The 25,414-nt window shown below is 34.8% G+C and overlaps 1 protein-coding gene across 8 annotated transcripts in view; it reads right to left on the reverse strand.

Annotated features, from left to right (window-relative positions):
* Positions 1-25,414, reverse strand: part of LOC132493385 (forkhead-associated domain-containing protein 1-like) — a 202,853-nt gene that overhangs the window by 76,760 nt on the left and 100,679 nt on the right. The window lies entirely within an intron of this gene.

The raw sequence follows: 25,414 nt of genomic DNA on the forward strand, positions 1-25,414 counted from the left end.
AATTTTGACACAAGTTCACCTCACTAGAAATCCTGTGCAGTGAGCTACACTATATTTCCCCATATCTGAATGTATTTTTGGAGTACACATACTTGGAAAATGACAGAACTCTCAACCAAGGTCAGTGCTATTAAGAACGGCTACTGCCTGACATCCATTAGGATAGCTATTATTAAAAACAATAATAAAGAACAAGTATTGGCATGGATGTGTAGAAATCTGAACCCTTCTCCATTGCAGTTCCTCAAAAAATTAAACAGAATTACCATACGATCTAGCTATTCTACTCCAGAGTATATATCCAAAGGAATTAAAAGCAGGGACTTGAACAGATGTTTGTAATTTCACGTTCTTAGCAGCATTATTCACATTAGCCAAAAGATGGAAACAACCTAAATGTCCATCAACAGAGGAATGGATAAACAAAATGTAGTATATACATACAATGGAATATTAATGACCCTTCAAAGGTAAAAAATTCTGACACACACTACGATACGGATGAACTTTGAAGACATTATGCTAAATGAAATAAGCCAGAACCGAAAACACAAATACTGTGATTCCACTCATATGAGGTACTAGAGTACTCAAATTTATATAGACAGATAATAGAATGGTGATTGCCAGGGTCTGGGTGCAGTGATGAATGGAGAGGTGTTGTTTAATGGGTACAGAGTTTCAGTTTGGGAAGATGAAAAAAGTCCTGGAGATGAATGGTAATGATGGTTGCACAACAACGTGAATGTACTTAATGCCACTAAATGGTACACCTAAACATGGTTAAGATGGTCACTTTTATGTCATGCATATTTTGCCACAACTGGAAAAAAATACATAGGAAGGGCCAAGTGGAAGCTCCTGGAACTGTCCCTACATGAAAACGATACCAAAAAATAGCAATAGCACATATCTGGGGAATTGGCAGAGACTAAAATAACCATGCAGATGGGAATCTCCATCACCTGCCCCATTTAAATAATCTGTTTGGCCTGTAAAAAAGGCAAATAAGTCATGGACAATGATTGTTGATTATCATAAGATAATGAGGTACTAATTCTAATCAAAGCTGCTGGATTTTATGGGCCTTTTTTTCCTAGAACAAATCAAAACATCTCTAACTCCTGATACACAGCTATTCATCTGGTGAATAGTTGTCTCCACATCAAACAGCAAAGGTAATGGAGCAGTTGACTTCTATCTGACAGAGACAGAAGTACACTCAAACTCTGTCTTACTTGAGTGCTATGCCAAGTCTCCCGATGTCTATAATATTATAGTCCATAGGGAGATTAGTCATCTGGATATCACAAAAGCATTATGATAGTCCACTGTATTGATGAGTTTATGGTGATTGGACATGAGAAAAAGTAGGAAGTACTCAAGTTGTGTCAGTAAGATACACAGATGTCAAAGAGTGGGAAATAAACTCCATGAAAATTTAGGATGTCAAATATATCACAGCCTAAGTATGATAATGCACACAAACAGAAACCAACCTCCAGAAAGCACTGAAGGTCATGTTGATTTGTTTTAAAGATGGAGGCAGCACACAGCTAGGATTCCGAAAGACTTGTTACACACTCCCTTTCCTCAATCCCATTCCTGATAGTGACTGCTCTTTCCTTTGACCTCTTCTCTCCTGTCCTCACCCTTCCTTTATTGTTCCCTATCCTTCTTACCCCTCTGCCCTCTGTCATTCTTCCTCATAGAGAATAGCCTGGACTATTATTTGTATTCTTTACATTCTTTATATCTCTCTCCCGTCCACCCCCCACCTCAACAAAGGCCTTGTACCAATTAAGAAAGTAAACATTTCAAGTCTTCAGAGGATTGAGAGGAGAAAGGTTATGGGGAAATAGCAAATCCTGACAATTTAAATATTCTCTATGTATCACATAAGTATATTTATTGTAAATAAATTCATACATGCAATACTAGTACAAATAGAAAATATTCACAAGCTACCAGACTGCCAAATTCTGCATGAGATACAAAATCACATACCTATACTATCTGCTTTTCAATTTATAATTAAAACCATGTTACCTCAGAATTTTTAAAATAGCATTTTGATAATTATAAAAAAAAATTATAACTACATTAAAATTTTAAATTTCTGCACTTTTAAAGACACCATTAGAAAATGAAAGGGCAAGCCACAGATTGGAGAAAATATTCATGAGATATAGATATAGATATAGATATATACATAACATAGACTGGCATCCAGGATATTAAGATGATCTTACAACTCCATAGTGAAGTAGTATTTGGGGGAAATACTACTTCAGAATTATAAGAAACAAATATTTGTGTTTAAGCCACCCAGCCTATAGTATTTTTTATTGAGATATAGTTGAAATATAACATTATGTAAGTGCAAGGTGTACACTTGTTGGTTTGGTACATTTGTATATTGCAGTATGATTACCACCAGTAGCATTAGCTAACACCTCTATCATGTCACACAATTATCATTTCTTTTTTTGTGGTGAGAATAATTATGATCTAGTCTCTTAGCAACTTTGAAGTTTATAGTACAGTATTGTTGACTGTAATCACTATGTTGTGCATTAAATCTCCAGGGCTTATTTATCTATCAATACCAGTTGCAAGTTTATATCATTTGACCACCATTTTTCCAATTTCCCCACCCCCAGCCCCTGGAAACCACCATTCTACTCTTTGCTTTTATGACTTTGGCTTTTTTAGATTCCATATATAAGTGATATAAGACAGAAAAAGACAGTCTATGGTATTTTTGTCATAGCAGACCAAACAAAGGAGTATTTGGGAGATGCCGTATCATGTAAGCTTTTTAGTCAATGGTGAGAAATATTGATTTTATTCAATTACAATAGGATAGTGCAATGCAGAGTTGGGTTTGGAGGCTTAAACATGGGAGAAAAATGATCTAATTTAATTTTTAAAGATTATCTATGGGGGGAGGGCTTCCCTGGTGGCACAGTGGTTGAGAGTCCGCCTGCCGATGCAGGGGACACGGGTTCGTGTCCCGGTCCGGGAAGATCCCACATGCCGCAGAGCGGCTGGGCCCGCGAGCCATGGCTGCTGAGCCTGCACGTCCGGAGCCTGTGCTCCACAGCGGGAGAGGCCACAGCAGTGAGAGGCCCGTGTACCACAAAAAAAAAAAAAAAAAAGATTATCTATGGGGAGTTTCCTATAGACAAGTAAACAAGGATTCAAGAAGAAACTTTAGAAGGCCCTTTTTAAGAGTCCAGGTAACGGACAGCAGATTAAGGTGGTAAAAATAGAAAAACATTAACTAGCAATTAACTGAGAAATAGATTTTCAGGAACTAACCCCCACACATTTAGATAATTTATCTGAAATATGCTATTTGAAAATATAGCTTCTTAGGATGCATCATATCTCTGAAGGAAACGCTAAAATACCAATGGATTGATAGTCCAAGCAATGAAGATTTACTGAGTGTGTGTGTGTTCCTCAACTGTCCTAGGTTCAAGGAAAGGCAAATAGAAATAAAACCTTCATGTTGGAATACTGTCCCACAGTGAGTAAAGGTATCATGTACTTTTAAAATTGTATCTATTTAAACAAAGCCTAATATAATGGGAAAAATAAACTAGACCTGGAATCAAAAGACCTGAGTTTGAATCGCAGCTTGATTAATTACCAGAATATTAAGTTCAGGCAAGTTGTCCACATTTGATCAATTTCAGGTTCCTTATTTACAAAATGGTAGGCTGGATGGAGTGATCACTAGGCTCCCTTCTTGCATGAGAGTTTGTTATTCTACAACACCATATTGGTATTCTCATTAAAGTGAATTTCAAGTGTTTGGTCAAGAAGAGGCTCGGGCTTCCCTGGTGGTGCAGTGGTTGAGAATCTGCCTACTAATGCAGGGGTTCGAGCCCTGGTCTGGGAGGATCCCACATGCCGCAGAGCAACTAGGCCCGTGAGCCACAACTACTGAGCCTGCGCATCTGGAGCCTGTGCTCCGCAATGAGAGGCCGCGATAGTGAGAGGCCCGCGCACCACGATGAAGAGTGGCCCCCGCTTGCCACAACTAGAGAAAGCCCTTGCACAGAAACGAAGACCTAACACAGCAAAAATAAATAAATAAATTACTAAACTCCTACCCCCAGCATCTTAAAAAAAAAAAAAGAAGAGGCTCATTTACTTCTTTTATTTCAAATTTAATAATAATGTAAGCCCTCATCCCATCAGGCGAAGAAGAAACTCTACCATTTGTCATCATTCAAGAATCCATTTCTTTCGTTAGGTCACATGAACATTCTAGAGGCTTAAAATAACCCTAGAAAGTGTGGTAGAGGCTCTGTATTTGGGCCTTAAACAAAAGATACATCTTGTTGAACTTTCATGGTGGCTTTAAATCTGCTGACTCTACTGCTTCACTGATAAACTGGAATAACAGGAAAGTTGGTGCCTGAACCCACATTACTTGCATGAAGTGCATAACCACTGTTTCTGAAATCTTTCTGTATCTCTGGAGACATGCCCTATTTTCACATTGCCATAGTGAATGTTTAAGTTTTCTGCTACATGAAGATATGTCCCTCTCTCCAGCCTCGGGGACATCTATCCCTCTTCCTTTGGAGTCTCAATGGCTCTCCTCTGTTTCCTCTCTCTCTCTCTCACCTAACATTATTCTTTCAAAGTATTTGTGCTTTTCAAAGAACAAAGGAAAATCGGTCAATTCCAGGAAACACCAGCTTTTCACCCTAACACAAATCTCCCCTGAAGTAATGAACAGCAAATGTTGACTACCATCTTGAAGTGGTGGTAATAGAGTTATTGGGGAAAACAAACACAAATTAAAGCTTCAATAAATTATACTGCCATAACTACAAATAATTAGCTCTTCAAGAAAACAGATTTATATATTGACAAAATCCTTCTTTTGGAGCCTCCTCACCAAATAGCCTTAGTCTTTAGGGGAACAATCAATGATCTGAAATCTATCCCTCACCAAGCATACTTTGAAAAGTTCATTCTACTATACAGCTCATTAGATCGAACTTGAAATACATCTTAACAGACTCAGAGAAGAAAATGTTTACTTAAAGTGGTAAATTTTTCAAAACTTCACGTGGAGCCTGACGGGTATTTCCAAAGATCTGATTCCTGCATTTCGCTTCAGATCATCCCCAATCATTAGAGAGATCTCTATCCAAAAGGTATGTGAATCTTCTATGTTCATGTTGCCATATCTGACTACATATATATTCTTATTTAACACACACAAAAACTCATGTACACACTGTCTCTCGCTCTCTCTCACATACACACACAAACACACACACACCCATCCCTTCAGTTCATATATTTGTAAACCTACATACTCTTTTTGTAACTGCAATTGATTTTTTAAATTCACATTATGTTATTATGATCCACCCATGTTAATACACACAAAAACATTTCATTCAATTTACCTATTGTATAATATTACTTCAGAGAACAAACCATAATTTATTTATTACCTTTAAGAAGGAAATTTAGGTAACATCCACCTTATTATAAACAGCACTACATTAAGATTCCAATGCACATAGCTTCTAATGTAGATAAATAAGAATTTCCTTAATGATAGAGAGGCTAACCTTTCTTATATAAGTTTCGTGGCCACCCAGATTTATTCTTTTGTATTTTTATTTGTCCATTTGTCTATACTGCTGTGGAAATGTTTCATATGAATATCATATAATCTGTTCAGCTTTTCTTCATACTTTGTCATTCTTTAAATGTTGTGTTTAAGAAACCTTTCCCTAACCTGATTTCATAAAGCTATATCCATATTTTGCTCTTAAAGTATTCATGTTTTTTCTTTCATATTTAATTTTTGATTTCAACTGGAATTTATTTTCTCATTTCTTTAAGATAGGGGTCTAATCCTTTGTCCATATGAATTTCCAATAACCATTTATTAAAAGGTTCAACACCATTTATTAAAAGGTTCATCCTTTCTCCACAAATCTGTAATGTTACCACAATAGTCTTTTTTTTAATCTATCTATGTTCCTGGGCCCTATATTCTGTTCAATTTTGTTTGTCTATACCTTTGCTGTGCCAGTACCACACTGTTTTAATTAATACGACTTTAAATGTTTATATCAGGTAGCATAGGTTGCCCTTTCTTCATGTTTCTTAATGTTTTCATATCTTCTTCAAAATTTTTTGGATACTTTCAACTCCCTACTTATACGTAATGGTCACCTTGGCTAAGACATGGTAACCAGACATTTGGTCAAACATTATTCATGATATTTGTGTGAAGAATTTTTTTAGATGAGATTAACATTTCACCCAATCAGTTGAAAGTCTTAATAGAAAAAAGACTGACGTCCCCTCAAAAAGAGGGAATTCTGCCAGCAGACTGCCTTTGGACTCACACTGCAATATCAGCTCTTCCCTGGGTCTCCAGCCTGTTGCCCTGCCCTGCAGATTTTTTGCACATACACATCTCCTATTGGCTCTGCTTCTGTTTCTCTGGAGAACTCTGCCTAATACACTTCTCTCCCATATAAACTTTAGATTTAGCTTGTCATGGCTTATGAAAATATCTATTGCAATTTTCACTGTGATAGCAATGCATACACAAGTTAGTGGCATGGTCAATTATAAGATATTGATTCATTTTTACAAAGAATATTATAAAGTGTTCCATTTAATTTTTTACATCCTTTAAGAAAGCATCATTTTCTCCATGAATATTTGACTCACGTTATTATAGTTATTCTCAAATACCTGATATTTATTATTTTATTGTGAATGATATTTTTACTTAATAGTAAAAGTATTAATGGAATAGTATTTACTAATAGTAGTACATTTTCTTACTGGTTGTTGCTAATATTTTAAATTCTTATTGGTTTTTGTACGTCAGTCTTGTATCCAGCAAGTTCAGAGATTACAGATTTTCTTGTATTTTGTATGCAGACATTTTCCACCTCTTTTTTTGTTTTCAAATATATTTTCCACTGGCTTTTGCTTCTGTACATATAAATTAATCTTGTGTTAATATTTTATTTGGAATAGTTTTATTGATCTCTATAAATGGATGTGTTGTATATTTTATTTATTTATTTATTTTGGTTGGGCTATTGTATATTGAAAAAGTGAGTATACCCTCTTGTTTCACTCTCTGAAAAATTTTATATAAGATAAAAGTTAATTTGATCCCTGAAGGATTTGCAAAGCACTTTTAAAATGTCTGGTCCTGGTGTTTTTGTTTGCTGATTTCTAGACATTTGACCAGACTATCCTATTCATGTAAAAGTTGTTAGTATACTATGTTTCTCTATTTCCTCTTAAGACAATTTTGCTAATTTTATTTTTTAATTCAAGTTTTTATAAATTTTCGTATTAATGGCATGATACTCTTTACTTTATTCCTATAATTAGTAAAACTCCAAATATATGTAAGTAAAACCCCTATTCTTTCATAGTTTTGTTTGTGCCTTCCTCTTCTATGAACATAAAAAAATACCATTCTTTATATTTTCAAAGAAACAAAATTGAAGTTTACTGATCCTCTCTATTGTCAATTTAGATCCCATTTTTTACTGACATATAATTCACATACCATAGAATTCACCTATTTATATATTTCAGTGATTTTGAGTATATTCACATATAAGTGCAACCATCATTACAGTCAATTTTGAACATTTTTATCACTTAAAAAAACAAATCTAATATTCTTTAGGCATCACCTCCCTGTATTCCCACCCTACTTCCCACAAGCTCTAAGCAACCACTAATCTATCTTCTGTCTCTGTAGATTTCACTATTCTGGACATTTCATAGAAAGAGAATCATACAATATAAGGTCTTTTGTGACTGACTTTTTTACTTAGCATAATATTTCATCTAGGTGATAGCATGCATCAGTATTTCATTCCTTTTTATAGCTAAGTAATATTTCATTGTATGGACATACCAATTCTGTTCATCCATTTATCAGCTGATGGACATTTTGGCTGTTTCCACTTGTTTGCTACTATGAAAAATGTTGCTATAAACATTCTTGTTTAATTGGTGTGAACATATGTTTTCATTTCTCTTGGGTATACATCTAGGAGTAGAATTGCTGGGTCATATGGTAATTTCATGTTTAATTGTTGGAGGAACTGCTTAGATGGTTTTCAATTGAGTGACGCCATTTTACTGTCCTACCACTATTGTTTTAAATAGTGTGAAGTGTGAGTCCTCCTACAAGTTGGAGATTATTATTTATTTTTTTTTCTTTTTGCGGTACGCGGGCCTCTCACTGTTGTGGCCTCTCCCGTTGCGGAGCACAGGCTCCGGACACGCAGGCCCAGCGGCCATGGCTCACGGGCCCAGCCGCTCCGCGGCATATGGGATCCTCCCAGACCGGGGCACGAACCCGTATCCCCTGCATCGGCAGGCGGACTCTCAACCACTGCGCCACCAGGGAGGCCCTAAGTTGGAGATTATTGATACCCTCTATAGTTTCTTTTCTGTTTGTCCTACTTGTTTTATTAATTATCTCTTCTTCTATGGCACAATCTATTTAATTCTTATGTTGCAAACTTAATTAATTTCTAATAAGTTTCCTTTCACATATGTATATGTGTGTGTGTGTGTGTGTGTGTGTGAGACACAGATTACAAGTATTGATTTACAGGTTCCCAGCAAGGTTTTTTATAAAAATATTTATAAAAATAAAAATATTTTTATAAATATTTAGTAAATTCTGACAGAAATTGTCATTAAATAATAAAATAGAGCTTACAGTTTCAAACTTAATAGAGTCAAAGTAGACTGCTATAAATATTTCACGATTCCAGAAGAAAAAGAAAAATATGAAAGAATTGAGACAAGTAGGAAAAAAAGGAAGATTTAAACCAAATTAGTAACTACATTTAATGCAAATGGATTGGCTGCTCCAAATGAAAAGAAAAGAAGTGTCAGATTGTATAAAATTACATGTAACTATGTGCTCTCTTCAAGAGACATACCCAAAGAAAGTGGAAGAAGTAAATAATAAATGCAAGAGCAGAAATTAATGACATAGAAAATAAACAATACAAATTCAAAAGCTAACACTTGGCTCTTTGAAAATACTAATAAAAATGGCTATCTACTTGAGAGTCTTCTCAAGACCAAAAAAGAAAAAAAAAGATAGAAAGGACAAGAAGCCAATATCAGAAAGGTAAAAGGGTCATATATCACATACATGTTACAGACTTTACAAAGGAAAAAATGAACAAAGTGTTTTCAAATAAATTTTAAATTTTATAAAAATCAGTCCCCTAGAAAAATATAATATCAAAATAGATTCAAACAGAAATAGAAATTTATACATACATTTATACATTACAGACACTGAATCAGCACTCACTATTCTCACCATGAAGAAAGCTGAAATCCAAGATTTTTCACTAGTGTGTTCTAAAGAAAGGAAGAATTCCAGTAGTACACAAACTCTTTGAGAATAGAAAGAGGGAACACTATTCAACTACTTTTTAATATTTTCTTCATTTCAAGACAGGAAAGGACAGTATAAGAAAGGATAATTAGAGGTGACCTTACCCAGGAAAACAGATGATAAATATAATATAAGCAAACTGAGTCCAACATAAAAAGCTAATTTCATGACAGACTACCAAAATTATTTTATATAACAAAATTAATAAAATTAAAGATACACAAAATTAAATCCAAAGTTTCTTATAATTTCAGCAGTCATGTATGATTTTACAAAAACCTGCAGCTAATCTTATCAAAGTAGAAACAGAAACTTTCTTAAATGAAAATTAGCTATCTACCATAGAGTAACATTACAGATACAGGTGAGATGATTAAAGATTTAAAGATCAGGAAGAAGACAAGGATGCCCCCTGTCACCACTCTATTCAGTATTGTACTTGAGAGTTTAGCCAGTGGAGAAAGTCAAGAAAAAGAACTAAAATGTCTAAGGATTAGAAAAGAAAACACACAACTTGTTCTATTTATATATGATATTGTTGTGTACAGAGAAAATACAAAATAATGTACAGGAAATTGCTAGAATTTGTAAGAGTTTCATAAGATTTCTAGATAAAAATCAATAAAAATAAATTGTATTTTTATATAATAGCATCAAACAGAAAGTAATATTAAAAAGAAAGAAATCCTTTTAGATAGCACCAAAAAGCTGAAGTAGCAATAAATCCAATAAGATATACAAAGCCTTGACAGACAACATTATAATAGTTTTTCAAAGACCTTGAAGAAATCAGAAATGAATAGAGATATATTTTGTGTTTATAAGTTGGATATCTTAATAGTGAAAAGATGTTAAGTCTCTAAAGATTAAGTTATAGGGTAAGCAAAATCTAAGTGAAAATGCCAAAGATTTTGTTTTGGACCTGAAAAACTTCTTTAAAAATTTATACAGATTACAAAAGCCCACCACACACTTGAAGAATAATATAAATGTGGGAAAACTTGTTCTACTGAATATTTAGTGTTCTTATAAAGCTATAGTAACAGAAAGGGTACAGTTTTGATATAGAGACAAACAAATGAACCAAAAGAAGACTTAATAGAGACACAGAAAAACAAACCAAAACATATATTATTAAAACAAAATCATATGTATATATATGTACACACACACACACACACACATACATATGGCACCTCTGTAAAACAGAGGTATCACAGCACCTCAACAAAGACATAACAAACTTTTCGATTAAAAAATGCTGAGCACTAGGGTATCCATAAAGAAAAAATAATTAAAATTGTATCATATTGTAAACAAAATTATTTCCAGATGGATTAATGACCTATATGTGAAATGGTACCAAACATATTTTAAAAGACAATATAGGAGGCTATCTTTAAGCCACAAAGTAGAAAGATGGAAAAAAGTATAAGCTTTAAAGGAAAAGATTGATGTATTTACCCACATTAAATTAAGAAATATTTTCCAACAAAAGAAAACACAAAGATAGTTAAAAGAGAGGTCATGCCACAGAGTTAGAAAAGATCATTGCAACATATAAAACCAATAGAGAGACTACTATTCAAAATATGAAAAGAACTTAAAAAGAATAAAGCTGGAGGTATCTCACGCCCTGACTTCAGACTCTAGTACAGACCTACAGTAAACAAAACAGTATGGTACTGACACCAAAACAGACATATGGAACAAAATAGAGAGACCAGAAATAAACCTATATACACTTATGGTCAATTAATCTAAGACAAAGGAGGCAAGAATGTTCAATAGGAAAAAGGTCTCTTCAATAAGTGGTGCTGGGAAAACTGGACAGCTACCTGTGAAACAATTAAATTAGAACACTTTCTCACATCATATACAAAACTAAATTCAAAATGGATTAAAGACCTAAATACAAGATCAGAAACCATAAAACTCCTTGAAGAAAACATAGGCAAAACACTCTGACATAAATAATAGCAATATTATTTTGGATCTGTCTCCTAAGACAAAGGAAACCAAAGCAAAAATAAACAAATGGGACCTAAATAAACTTAAAAGCTTTTGCACTGAAAAGGAAACCACTGACAACATGAAAAGACAACCTACTAAATGGCAGAAAATATCTGCAAATGATATGACCTATAAGGGGTTAATATCTAAAATATATGAACATCTCATAAAACTCAATGTTAAAAAAACAATTAAAAATGGGCAGAAGACCTGAATAGACATGTTTCCAAAGAATACATACAGGTGGCCAATAGGCACATGAAAAGATGCACATCACTAATCAACAAAGAAATACGAATCAAAACCACAATGAGATATCACTTCATACCTGTCAGAATGGCTATCATCAAAAAGACTACAAATAACAAATGTTGGCAAGGATGTGGAGAAAAGGGAACCCTAGTACACTGTTGGTAGGAATATGAATTGGTGCAGCCACTATGGAAAACAGTATGAAGGTTTCTCAAAAACTAAAATTAGAACTACCATAAGATCCAGCAATTCCACTCCTGGGTATATATCCAAAGAAAACGAAAATACTAATCCAAAAAGATGAATGCACCCAATGTTCACAGCAGCATTATGTACATTATTTACAATAGCCAAGATATGGAAGAAACCTAAGTGCCTGCTAACAGCCAAATGAGTAAATAACATGTGGTATGATACACACACACGCGCGCACACACACACACACACACACACACACACAGAAACACTACTCAGCCATGAAAAAGAAAGAAACCCTGCCATTTGCAACAACATGGATAGACATGGAGGGTATTATGATTAGTGAAATAAGTCAGACAGAGAAAGACAAATACTGTATGTTATCATTTATATGTGGAATCTAAAAAATAAAATGAATGAATATAACAAAACTGAAATAGACTCACAGTTATAGAGAACAGACTAGTGGTTACCAGTGGGGAAAGAGAAGGAGGAAGGGGCAAGATAGGGGTAGGGGATAAAGAGGTATAAAATGTGTAAAATAAATCAGCTACAAAGATATATTTACAGTTCAGGAAATATGGCCAATATTTTATAATAACTTTAAATGGAGTATAATCTATAAAAATATTGAATCACTATGTTCTACATCTGAAAGTAATATAATATTGTACATCAACTATACTTCAATTAAAAAATGAAATAAACTCTTAAAAGCAAGAATAAAAAGGCAAATAATCCAATAGAAAAGTAGGCCAAAAATTCAATAGACCCTTCAAAAAACAGCAAATCCCAAAAGCCAATAACTATATTTAAAATTGTAAAATATTTATATTTTCACTAGTAATCGTGAAAACTAAAATTCACACCATAATGAGGTACCACTACACACAGATGAGATAGGAAATATTAAAATAAATGATAACAACTAATGTCAAGGAATTTAAATATGAGTCACCACCACTGTTGGAAGTGTAAGTTGATTTGACCACTTGTCATTATCTTGTGGTTTAAGGACATATTTTCTCTGTGACTCAGCATCTCATTCCTGAAACTTCCCTGTAACCCAGTAGTTCACTCCCGAGAGAAATGTGTTCTCCTGTGTACTAGGATACATATATAAACATGTATCTTGTTCAGCATTGTTCATGACAGCCATAAATAGAAAACAACACAAATATCTATCAACAGTATTACAGGAATGTGCACATAAGTAATAAATCTACAAAGAAAAACAATGAATGGGTTAACATAAAAGTTAGGTAAGTGGTTATTGTTTGTGCTATGGGAGGGTTTTGTGATGATGCAAGGCATGGAGGGGATTCTTGGTTGTTGCCAATGTTCCATTTCTTGACCCGTGTGATTGTAACAATTGTTACTGCTTCATAATTTTCATTAAATGTACATAGAGTCTATAGATTTTCCATCTAAACTCACAAAGAGAAACAGCTATTGTGCTTACTACCTAGGGAGTTAAGTACACAGGAATGATGCTACAGATGAATACTTATGTCTCCACAGCGATGCTTGCTGGCCACAAAAGCTAAAGCACCAGGATAACTGCCTTTCCTTATTTTCAAATTCCAAGTCTCACATAAATGCACTGAGTTTGTGGAATTTCTTTTATATAAAGATCCCAAGCTGAAAGAGGGCTTGGGATTTTTTTTTCTTAACTTCTAACCTCTGCCTTAGGAAGGTATACTAGAAAATGCAGTAGCCCCCTTATCCTCAGGGTATACATTCCAAGACCCCAGTGGTTGCATGAAACAGCAGATAGCACCGAATCCTATATATACTGTGTTTTTTTCCTATACTTACATACCTATGATAAAATTTATAAGATAGGCACAGTAAGAGGTTAACAATAACTAATAATGAAATGTAAAAATTATAGCAATATACTATAATAAAAGTTACGTGAATGTGGTCCCTTCCTCTCTCAAAATATCTTATTGTACAAATTTAATGCCTTTTCCATCTTAACTAAGCACTTATCATGCACTGTGGCCATAACTTTTGCAATTTGAGGTGTGACCACAAAACTAGCATGAATTTATTTTTCCTTCTTCACAATTTCACATACAGAAGATTCATTCTTACCATAGTTCTTAGCAATCTCAGCAAATGATTTTTTCTTTCCTTATTAAACCAAGAACTTTCACCTTTTCACCTAAAGAAAGTACTTTACAGCTTCTCTTTGGCATATCCAAATTGCCAGCATCACTCCTCTTTTGCTTTGGGGCCATTATTAAGTAAAATAAGGGTGACTTGGACACAAGCACTGTGATACTGAGAGTCAGTTCTATAACCAAGATGGCTACTAAGTGACTAAGGGGTGAGATACGCCAGACAAAGGGATGGTCCATACCCCGGTGGGTGGATGGATGGTACAAGATTTCATCACACTACTCAGAAATTTATGAATTGTTTATTTCTGGAAGTTTCTATTTAATATTTTTGGACTTCGGTTGACCGTGGGTAACTGAAACAGCAGAAAATGAAACCTCGAATAAAGGGAAATGACTATAGATCAAATAGATGCTGAATGCCAATCCACTTATTTCACTCTAGGAGTAATCTTGGATGAATCAATTATAATACCATCTGAACTCTCCAAATATCTTTAGTTCTTTCAGATTGGTAAGAAGTGGTCTTGTTAATGACATAGTAATTCTTTTTCCCCTTGTCAATAAACAACATGGTGCACATATTCACTGAAGTGTGTCAAAACTCACACCTGTTAAATGACATTTTCAAATTAACTTCCTTAAGGTGATCTTGCCCTTAGAGAAGTAACTTTTCTTGCTTTTTCAGAGTCCTTAACTCCAAGAATCAAGTTTATTATTTAACTATACCTACACTTCCAAATACTCTCACCAATAGCCACTGTCCCCAAAGAGTTTAGACTCTAGTGTTACCCTGAAGCATTTTTTCAAAGGAAAAAAAATCTCCCTAGAAAAAAGTATTTATATTCTCTTTAGGTTTAGTCTTCCTATGGGTATCAAATAATATTCACTCCTTCCTTAAGTCTAACACAGACCAAAAAATGCCTGAATCTATACCATGCCAACTTCTGAATTCTGAATTTGGGATACAGTAAATTAATGATTAATAGTTTCTTCTTCAACTTCCTTTAGTACAAACACACACACATCCTAATTTTCTTAGTCTTTTAAAATACCATCACAATTGAATAAGATTACTAACTTTGATACTACGATATCATAATATAGGATTTCCTACTATGGTACCATAAAACATTGATCTCTGATGGCTCAATCACACTGAAAAGCTCTACAAACTCTAGGCTTCTACAGCTGTAGTTCTCCTTTTGCACTGCTTATTGAGAGGAAAAATTTGTATTCATACCTTATAACTTCTCTTTAAACTTGCCTTCCATTCTTAGGTTACTTAAGATTTTGTATATTCAAATCTGTCCATAAATTGGAGTCAAATATTACTCTGATATTTGATTAGGTGCTAAAATCAGTGGAAAATATTGTTTAAGGGAGTAAAGTCAAAATTACCCTTGAAAATCTCTTAAATCAATCATAACATACACTGTCCACTAAATAATTTATATCAGTTTCTCTAAAGCTTAATCAATTTCCCTTACCCATCCTCTCAATTAATTATTCAATGAATTATTTGAGAATGGCAGAGAATCATGAATTCCTAAATAATGCATTCTTCTTCTCACGTACCTACTGGCTGTCTTTTCACTAGTTTCAAGCCCTGTTTCAAATGTAGCTGGAGCCAAATACTGCATCAACTGCATTGCCCCCATCAATATTGCCATGTCATTCAGGGACTTTTCCTCCGCCTTCATAAACAATCTAATTTCCCTTCTATCATCCACTTTGGATGATGCAGACACACATATGACCTTCCCCAGACTTCTTCCCTCTCTTCATAGCCTGATAACAGCTTGTGAAATTTTCCTATGGGAAACTAATAAACTCACAAGAAAGCATTAACCTAGGCATTCATGTTAAACCAGGCATTCTCTCGGCCAGTGCTTCCAGGCCAAGATTACTACTTTTCTCAAGTTACTCCCCTGCTGAAAGAGTATTCATTACATCAATTTACAAAAGCTGTGAGCACTCCCCTTCCTCAGCAACAATCTGGTAGTTTAGATAAACGGTGGAGTATTTCTTGGCTAATTTCTAAGGGAGTCTTAGATGGAGGCACAGCCATATGATATGTCACAGTACAGTAATCTCAGACAAGACCACAAGTATATAAATCCTTATTTATGTAGACTTGAATATCTGGAAGAGCATGAAAGTGGGTCTGTTACTAGAAGAAAAGCCTACTTTACAATACAAAACACATAGAGAACAGTGCAGAGCATGGATAGTGTTTTCCTCTTTTCCATTTAAAGTCTATACAGGTTTCAGCTTAAAGCTGCATCTCTGTAGGTTCTCCCTAACTTTTCTCCTCTTCACCATGACCTTGGTTTTTTCAGCTGTCTTCTTACTCTGCAAGGCTTGATCAGCAGTCAACAGGCTCCTTTCATCTTCTCAGCAAGATACGCTGTGGGAGAGGTCAGGTACCTTGAAGGTCCTACGGAAATATGTTTTAATCTTTCAGTTAAACATCTACAATCAAAATTTCCCTTGCAAATGTTGATAGCCTTTATTTGGTGTTATGATAATAGAAACTTTCTTTTCTCATCTAAGCTAAGGCTCTCTTCTAGGAGGGGGAAATGACCAAAAAAAGGGAGGGGGGACTTGGAGAAAACAAATCTTGTCTTACTGCATAACACTGAAGACAGAGAACAGAATTATATGGCACTTTTTCTTGAGGAGATGATGACATTGCACTGTGGTATTCTTTTTTTCTTCTTTAATTAATTAATTTTTATTTATTTTTGGCTGCATTGGGTCTTCATTGCTGCACGTGGGCTTTCTCTAGTGGCGGCGAGTGGGGGTTACTCTTCATTGCGGTGTCTTCGCTTGTTGTGGAGCACGGGCTCTAGACACGTGGGCTTCAGTAGTTGTGCCATGCAGGCTCAGTAGTTATGGCACACGGGCTTAGTTGCTCTGGGCATGTGGGATCTTCCTGGACCAGGGCTCGCACCCATGTCCCCTGCCTTGGCAGGTGGATTCTTAACCACTGCGCCACCACGGAAGTTCTGCACTGTGGTATTCTAATGAGAGAAGTGGAATTTTTTTAAATTGTTTTGCATAGAGGGAATTTACCACCATAGTGGTGATATCTGACTTCTCTTGTGTCTTAACTTCTGAGACCTAAAGCCATTCAGCAGTGTTTTCTTGGTAGCTCTTGAAATACCAGACTGTAGTAGAAGAAATTACAGACCTTTGTCCAATGTCTAAAGCCAGTTTATTAACCAGAAGCACAATTTAAGGACTCTGTACTTCAAATAAATCAAATCCTTATAGTCTCTAATTTATACATAATCTTTCAGTTCCATTATTTTTCATTTCCAAAGATAATTTTTTTTAAATCCACTAGGCTATATTTTCTACCTAAACTATATGTGGTTTGATTGAGAAATTCAATCTTGATGAAGTAAAAAAATTTAAATGCTTAATTTTTTTTCAGTAACTGCTACAAGGGAAATTTAATGCTTTTGCAGTCTAGACCAAAAACTACATCTAATTTTAAAGAATTCATTTAAGTAAATATATGGACATTTCATGTACTACTATTATTATGTTATTATTTTTACTGGGGGGATATTTGTTCAAAGCAACAACTCCAAATAGCCAAAAAGCTTCCCACATGCTCTTCTCTAAATTCCTGTTTTGTTTAATTATAACCCTGAGTTTAGAATTTAAAAGAAAAAGGGGAAAAGAGGGAGACCCTCCTCTGACTACAAGCACAATTAGCTGCCCATTAGCAGTTATGATCCTGGTCTTCTGCCTCTGATATCAGTGGCCTCTAATAACATGGGATGGGTTCACTCTGTGGCTTGAGCATGGGAAGAGTTTAAGGTTCATCCTCATTCTTGCCTCTTTTACAACAGAAGACACCCCAAAGTGGAAGCCATGTCTTACTTTTGTCACTTCCAGCAATAACCCCCTCCAACTTATTCTCTGGGCTACTGTTCGACCACACTGAGTTCTCTTTTAAGCTCTCTGAGAGTGACAGTGAACTAACTGGAGGACTGGTATTTTTATCATCTCTTACCCAGAAACACTGTTTCTTCTACCAGGTCTAACTGGTAGAACAAATGAAACAAATTTTCAAACAACAAACTTTCAAACACACAAAACCTATCAAATGATTTGTTTGCTTTGTTTTGATCTCAATAACTGTAGCTTTCATCTCTAGAAGTTAAATTTGGTTCTTTTTTATATCTTCTATATTTCGACATAACTCTTTTTAACATGTGTGGTACAATTATAAAAGCTATTTTGACTTCCTTATCTTCTCATTCTAACATCTGTGCCAGTCTTGGGTCACTCTCAAGTGATTATTCTTATTATAGTTCATCTTTCCCTGACCCTTTGTATGCCTGGTAATATTTGGTTGGATGCCATAACTTATTAATTTTGCCTTGTAGTAGTGATGAATATTTTTGTATTTCTATAAATATTATTGAGTTTTGCTCTGGAACATAGTCAAGTTACTTGGAAAGGTTGTCACCTTTTTGTGTCTTGCCTTTAAGATTTGCCCTGCTCTCAAAAACTTCATTAGTTAAATGTTTTATATCTATTGTTTAGATGATGAAAATGAAATTCCTAGAGAAAATGTAAAAGCCATATACCTGGCTGTGGTAGGATCTCAAAAATTATCATTGAATAATTTGAATTCATACCCCTCTGATTCTAAAAACACCATGGTGTCACTCTTCACAACGTTCCTCTGTTTTTAATTAACTCACTTACTAGCTAGATGAAAAGTCCCTCAAAAGTTTCTTAAATATAAAATTTAAATACTGTGCTTAAAAATATATATAATTTTCTTACCACTGGCTCTAACAATTTACTCATCTAATTCAGGCTTTTCACTTAACAGTAATTACATATGGTTATAATATGTGAGAATGTGCAACGAGAACTTACGTTGGAAAAATATCTGTTCTTACATTTCATATTATACAAATGTTTTCACTGTACAGGAAAAGCCAGACATATTCTAAAATATTTATTTGCAGTAATGTCTTGGATATATATTTTCCTTTAATAATTAATAAAACTAAGAACTGACAATAACATTGATTGAGAAGGAGTATAATTTTGAGGTTCCTGCCTCAGAGATGATGTTAATCTTCATGTTCACATTTCATGTAGTTTAGTTCAGAAAAAAGTTTTCATTTTCCTCTTTGTAACTAAAAGAATCCCCATTCTGCATTCAGAACAGTAACAGTAAAAAACAAAGGCCTACTTTATATAAAGTCAGAATTTATAAACACACACACCCATATATACATATATGCGTGTGTGTGTGTATATATATATGTGTGTGTGTGTGTGTGTGTATATATATATATATATATATATAACTTCCTTATTCTTGTTTCCAAAATATTATTGTAAAGAAAATTAAGACTTATGTGGTATTTATTCATGAATAAACTCTAATGGAGAGTTCTACTCTTCGTTTTTGTCCAGTGTATGAACCCATATATAAGTTATGGAAATCCCCATCTTATGAGGAAGAATCTGTCTCTCGCTATTGAGATTGAAAATGCCAGCTACTTAATCTCTGAGTAACCTTTAAAGCCATAGGCTAGCATATGACCTTAGCTCTGACAATCAGTTATATCCATTCTGGAGACTGGACTAGAAGCTACTGACAAGAAGAAAAGACTGCTTAGAATATATTCTGGAAGTGGAAAGCACACAGTTTTCAGTATCCAGAACAAATGTATCAGTGATTCATATTACTGTATTTAGCATCCCCTATCATTGATATTTGTAGTTCTAGCTGAAGTGTCTCTGCCCAGTGACTCTTGCACTAGGTTGTTCCCTGGACCAATTCTACAGCATGATTCCTAGGCATAAGTTTAAACTTCCAAACACCAATCCTGGTTCTTGAATCTTTTATTTAGAGATTCCATAAACTGTCCAATATCTTTTTAGTAGTTTATTTTCTACTTCATTAACCCAGAGTAAGTCATCTATTGCTCTAACATAAAAATTGATACCAGGAGAGATCAGAGACAACAGATCATTGAGGATATAGGGGAAACTGCCATCACTTATCTAGCCTGGTTGGCACTGAAGACAGTAAATCCCTAGTTGGCAATAAGCAACAAATTGAGAAAAACTAACCTTAGAGTCTCCTGGAACTTAAAGCCTACTAGTGACCTGACTAGGGAAAACCAAGTAGTAACTCACATGTAAAAGGATGAAGGTCCTGGGACTTCCCTGGTGGTGCAGTGGTTAGGAATCCACCTGACAGTGCAAGGGACACGGGTTCGAGCCCTGGTCCGGGAAGCAACTAAGCCCACGAGCCACAACTACTGAAGCCTATGAGCCTAGAGCCTGTGCTCTGCAACAAGAGAAGCCACCGCAATGAGAAGCCCGCACACTGCAATGAAGAGTAGCCCTCACTCGCCACAACTAGAGAAAGCCCGTGCACAGCAACGAAGACCCCATGGAGTCAAAAATAAATAAATAAATTTATCTTTTTAAAAAGTATGGAGGCCCTGAATATTCCAAATCTGTAGGGTGTCATGGTTACTTCTAAGGGCACTGGGAGAGCATCCTTTCCAATTGTATTCTTTGCTCCTTTGTCAAAGATCAGTTGGCTGTATATGCATATGTTTATTTCTAGTCTCTCTATTCTGTTCCATTCGTCTGTCTTTTTGCCAGTACCATGCTGTTTTGAGTACTGTAGGTTTGTAATGTATTTTTTGAAATCAGAAACTCTTATGCCTCCAACTTTGTTCTTTCTCAGAACTGACAAATGGTGTTGGTGAAATTGGATATCCACATGCAAAAGAATGAAACTGGACTCTTGTATCATACACAAAAATCAACTCTAAATGGATTAAAGACTTAAACATAAGATCTGAAACTGTAAAACTCCTAGAAGAAAATATAGGGGAAAAGATCCTTGACACTAATTTTGGCAATGATGTCCTATCTATATGACACCAAAAGCACAGGCAACAAAGCAAAAATGGGCAAGTAGGACTACATCAAACTAAAAACCCTCTGAACAGCAAAGGAAACAATCAACAAAATGAAAAGGCAGCCTATGGAATAGAAGAAAATACTTGCAAACCCTGTATCAGATAAGGGCTTAATATTCAAAATTTATAAGAAACTCCTATGACTTAATAGCAAAAAAACCCCCAAATAACCCAATTTAAAAATGGGCAATGGGCTTGAACAGACATTTTTCCAAAGAAGATATATAAATGGTCAACAGATATATGAAAAGGTGCTCGACATCACTAACCATCAGGAAAATGTAAATCAAAACCACAATGAGGGAATTCCCTGGTGGTCCAGTGGTTAAGACTCTGTGCTTTCACTGCTGAGGGTGCAGGTTCAATCCCTGGTCAGGGAACTAAGATCCCACATGCCGCACAGCACAGACCAAAACAACCCCCCAAAAAACAACAAAAGAAAACACACAATGAGATATCATCCTGAACCTGTTAGGATGGCTATTATAAAAATAAATAAAGTAAAGTATTGGTAAGGATGTGGAGAAATTGGAACTACTGGGTACTGTTGGTAAGAATGTAAAATGGTACAGTTGCTATGAAATAGTATGGAGGGTCTTGAAAACCTTAAAAATAGAATTATCACGTGACCCAGCAATGCCACTTCTGTGTAGATAGTCTAAAGATTGGAAATCAAGATCTAAAAGATATTTCTGCACTACCATGCTCACTGTAGCATTATTCATGATAGCCAAGATATGGACAAAACGTAAATATCCATTGATGGATGAATACATTTTTAAAATGTGATATATACATACAATAGAATACTGTCCAGCCTTAAAAAAGAAGGAAAATCTGCCATGTGCAGTAACATAGATATATCTGAAGATGTTATGCTAAGTGAAATATGCCAGTCACAGAAGAACAAATACTGCATGATTCCACTTACATGAGATATCTAAAATAGTCAAACTCGTAGAAACAAAGAATAGAATGATAGTTGCCAGGGGCTGTATTATACACTTAAAAATGTGAGAGTAGATCACATATTGTTTTCTTACCACAATAAAATTTCTTTTCATACATTAATAAAATAAATTAAAAATAAAGACAACAGGATAAACCAATGTAATAAGAATGTAATATTCCAGTCTTAAATTCCCAGCTCAAGATAATGCCAAAATATCATTAACTTTCTGTGAATGTGATAAAAGTCTTACTTCTTGCATCCACAGGTTGAGATAGAATAACACTAAACATTTAATTCTGATGACCGCTTTATTATGAGAGTTTAATTGGCATCTTGGAATGGGGCATTGACTGAAAAAGAACTGGACTTCTTTGTAGTGGGATGAGGATATAATGGTAGATTCCAATAAAGAAAGGACTCTCCAACCCTCACTTGCCATCTTTCTAAAGAGAAGTCAATTTTATGATATATAGTAACATTTCTTTCGCCATGATTGGAGACATGTAATGACTTAGCCAAGAAGAGTTACCTAGAAAATGGAAGTCAATTTTTCCCATCCCAACCTCTTTACCCTTCCCTGTATTGATTCTTGGTACCTTCGATACCACTATTCTCCACTAGTCAGGGTGGAGACATGAAGATGAAATGATAAATGGCAGTTTGACTTAAGTCTGCCTCCCAGTAGGACTAGTAGGATGCCCCAAAATTCCATAAATATTTCATTAGTTTCTTAGTATATCATTAAAGTAGTACACTCAGCCACAAGCAGAATCACCATCTTGGCTGCATGTCTCAGGGAATAATATTTTTATTAGGAAGAGTTCAATAAAAGCCCCAAGAGCTTCCTCTATTTATTATGATAATATTTCAAAAGCATGATTAAATCCCTAAGAGAATCACAGTGATTAGTTTCACTACTGAAGATTTTACAAATTCAGGGCTGGTGATTTCTATCATATTCCCTTTTAAAATTTCAATTTGTCTAGTGTAGAAGTCAGAGTATTCAGGAGTAAAACAGAAGACTGTTATAAATTTGATCAGCTAGAGACAGCAAATTGAGGCCATTATTCTATATGTGGTCTCTTCACTAGAACAAATCAGTAAGGTTCTAAGGAACCTGCTTTGCTTTCTAAGTAATCAATAGTTATTTATTAGGCACATGCTTTTATTCCTTTACTCTAAAAAGCTGAGAACATCAGAACAATTTGCTTGCAAATCACAAGGCAGCAGTATTAATTTCACTATATTGTCTCAACTTTTTCATTCTACATCACAGCTTAGTTCATAGGGACCTTGACCTTCTGACATCACACTTATCCTCTATTTTAATGACATCATGCTCAGAGAACCTACAGATCAGTAAAGAGACTATCCAAAGTGTCTTGGCAAGACCCATGTCTGCCTGAAAGTCATAGATAAATTGCATGAACCTTGTCCATTCCCTATGTTTTAGGAATCTCCCACTTTATGAGGCAAATCCACCTTTCACCATAGAAGCTAAACATCTCAAGTACTTGTTTTCTCAGCCTCCTTTGAAACTAGGGCATTAGCACAAAAACGGAATTCTATCAGTTGGATGCATATGCCCCAGATTTACAATTAAAAGCTGCCAGTGAGTGAGTGGAAAACAGTAATTGTAGAGTCTATACTGGTCACACAAAAGAACCCTAGTGGAAGCAATACCCTCTTTCCAGCAGCATCTAAATTCTGTGTTTGTGAGCTCAGCATTACAATCTGCAGAGTAATCAAGTAATCCAGCAGTAGTGGCAATCTCGTCTTCACCACATCAGACCATGAAATAAGTTTAGACATTTCTCCTGGCTGATAGTTTAGACCCACGGTTCTCTGACTCTCCAAACCATTCTGTGAGCTACTCTGTATCACTGTAATAAATTCATTTTCTTAAAGTTATCTAAGTCATATCATGTTGCTTAAAACCAAGAGTTCTGCCGATACACCCAATTAGCATTTAGTAAGCATCTTCAACTGGCCTTATCAGACCCTAAAGGAAACTAGATAGATAGGATACAAACTCTGTTAGTGCATATGCTTGTGGGGGAAACTGTGATGGTGTTAGAGTACACACATATGTAATAAACCATGGGAGTATAGCTAAAATTTTGCTTTTCTTATGCTAATTGTGATTTCTTCTTTGTGGATTATTAAAGTAAAATGCTTAATTCCTGAACATTTGGATCTATTTTAAAATAATTTTTGTTACTGATTTCTAACTCAACATCTCAATGGTCAGAAAGCATATTTTATTGTATTTCAGTCTTTGAAATATGTTGAGACTTGCTTTATGTACAACCATATAATTAATTTTGTAATATAGTCTATATATACTTGTTAAAAGTGTGATTTCCATCATTGTTGCATAGAGCGTTTTATATATTTCAAATTGATCAAGTTTGATATTTGTGTTAAAAATCTTCCATGGACTTTTGGCTGGTTGTTCTACCTACTACTGAGGGAGTTGTGTTAAAATCTCCCACGATGATTGTGGATTTACATATTTATTCTTCTTTTCCTGTCAAGTTTTGCTGTATGAATTTTTAAAAACATTACTGTTTGTATGAAATCTTAGATTTATTACATTGTTTTAGAGAATTGATCTTTTAATCCTTATGGTATTTGAAACAAATTCTACAGGTAAGCCATTTGAATAAGATAATTTAACAAGGTTGCTGAATCCAAGGTCAATATTTTTAAAAATCAATTGTATTTGTACAGACCAACAGCAAATAGGATATTCAGAAAACGATGCTCCTGATGGTAATATCTAAAAAGTGAAACACATAAAAATAAATCTAATGAGAGATACGAAGACTTCTATATGCAAAATTATGAAGCAATACTCAGAAAAATTAAAGAATACCTAGATAAAGGGATATACCATGTTCATGGACGGAGGGACTCAACTTATTAGAGAAATCAATACTCCACATATTAATCTCAGTTTCAACATAGTCAAGTCCCATTAATTTGGGGTTTTTTATTTTTGTTTTTGTGTTTGGCTGTTATATTTGTTGCATATTTGTTTGTCTGTTTGGTTTTTATTTCTTTGGGGAGATTAACAATGGTTTTAAAATCACTGGGAAGTGTGTCCTCCTACAATTTAAAACTGCTACTCTCTTCCTCATTGATGCTTAAAATTTCATATTTAGATATACATTCTGTAACTTTACCTTTCTTTGCCCCTCTTAAATCTCACTCCTCACACTTCCCTGGGAGAGGCAGCACCTTAAGGCTTGTAAGCCATTTACATTTCAGTACAAGTTTGATACAAGTTTCCTAGAAGAAGTTTTGGTAGGAGAAGGAGAGAACAGAGATAAGAGGCACCAAAAAGGGCAAGTAAAAAGAAAATGAGTTCAATAAAGACAACCACAGATTGGAGAAAGACCAGCCTTTTGCTATTTCTCAATCC

The sequence above is a fragment of the Mesoplodon densirostris genome, chromosome 7 (genome assembly GCF_025265405.1).
Source record: "Mesoplodon densirostris isolate mMesDen1 chromosome 7, mMesDen1 primary haplotype, whole genome shotgun sequence".
Lineage (NCBI taxonomy): Eukaryota > Metazoa > Chordata > Mammalia > Artiodactyla > Ziphiidae > Mesoplodon > Mesoplodon densirostris.